The sequence below is a fragment of the Sphaeroforma arctica genome (genome assembly GCF_001186125.1).
Source record: "Sphaeroforma arctica JP610 unplaced genomic scaffold supercont1.87, whole genome shotgun sequence".
Taxonomy (NCBI): domain Eukaryota; class Ichthyosporea; order Ichthyophonida; genus Sphaeroforma; species Sphaeroforma arctica.
In genome coordinates this window covers 150,754-152,506 of record NW_014040471.1, presented here as the reverse complement: position 1 = coordinate 152,506, position 1,753 = coordinate 150,754, and positions in this window count along the sequence as shown.

Genomic DNA, 1,753 nt, shown 5'->3' with positions numbered 1-1,753 from the left:
ACACACACACACACACACACACACACACACACACACATATATATATAAATATAAATCCGTGCATATACATGTACACGTATGTCTACATCTACAAGATGTATATACGGGACACATAAACATACACATGCAAATGCACTTAAACATACATATATACATGCACATTTACATATACATATCATGTGCATACACATATACATGTGTATATACATTGGGTATATACATTCGTATATACAGGCATCTATAAACATTCTTACACGTGTACATTCCAAAATTGCATAATAATTACAATCACATACATATATACGTACACGTGTTCGTGCACACGTATACATATAAGTACACACGAGTACGCATACACGTACACATATACAAATACATACGTACGTACACATACTACATATACATACATAGATACATATACAGATACATTAGATATACATTGTTTATACATATATCTATACATTACATATACATGTGGATTTACATTTACATGTACATGTGCATTTACATATTTATTACATACATATTACATATACATATACTTTAATTGACATATACATATACATTACATTTACACGTACATTTACTTATACATATACATACACAATGTGCATATACATATACATCATGTGCATCTATATATGCATATACATGTGTATTGACGTATGCATATACATGTGCATTGATATATACATATACATGTGCATTGAATATATATGTGCATTGATATATATATATATATTTGCATAGGCTGACGCCTGAGTCTAGAGACTCTGTGTGGCTGAGTCTGCCTGAGAGCCGAGAGGAGAGGTCGTGAGGACCGAGGTGCATAAGTCCTTTTTTTGTTTTGCTTATTCTTTATACAAAGTGCGGCAATTATAAACTATGTACTTATAAATACATTTCTGAATCTTAGATGAGTGAACACTGAACAGTGAGCACTGAACAACTGAACACTCAACAGTCAACAGTCAACACTGAACAGTGATGAGTGAACAGTCAACAGTCAATACTCAAGTTCTCAACAGTCAATACTGAACTTCACTGAACCCTGAACAGTACAGAACTGAAAGTTTCGGAATCTCCAGGACTGAGTCATTGAGAGCCTTGAGAGAGGCTATAGAGCTAGTCTAGACATGCACAAGGCGTGCAAGCTCAAAGAAACCCTAAAACCCTAAACAAAGGGTTCCTTTATTGTTGAGCCCGGGGCATTCAGCATTGACAATAAGTTGCCCCACACATACTTTTAAGCTGAAGCGAGTGAATGAAACCACGAAGTACAAGAATCAAAGCACAGAGCTATACAACACCATTAAGAATAGCCCGAGAATAGCCAGTAAACTATGGCTGTTGCAACAAACTTTCAGTGAGTATAGATATATTTATTTAATTTGGTCTTAAAATCAATAAATCATATACAGCTATTTAAATGGATCAAGTGAATAGAGAATATGATTTTATTCTCTAGTTATAATGGCACACATAGATTTTTCTTCAATCTCTACTTCCAGATCACACTCGATGACGAATATTCACATGACACTTTATTATATGAATATGTATATTGTCTTACGTCTCTTGTATGTCTAAATTTATATTCAATATATGAATATATGAATATATATATGTAAACAAAATATATATAGAAAAAATATAAATATTTACACCTATAATATAGATATACATATTTATGTATATATATATATATATATATATATATGTGTGTGTGTGTATATATACTACCACATATATA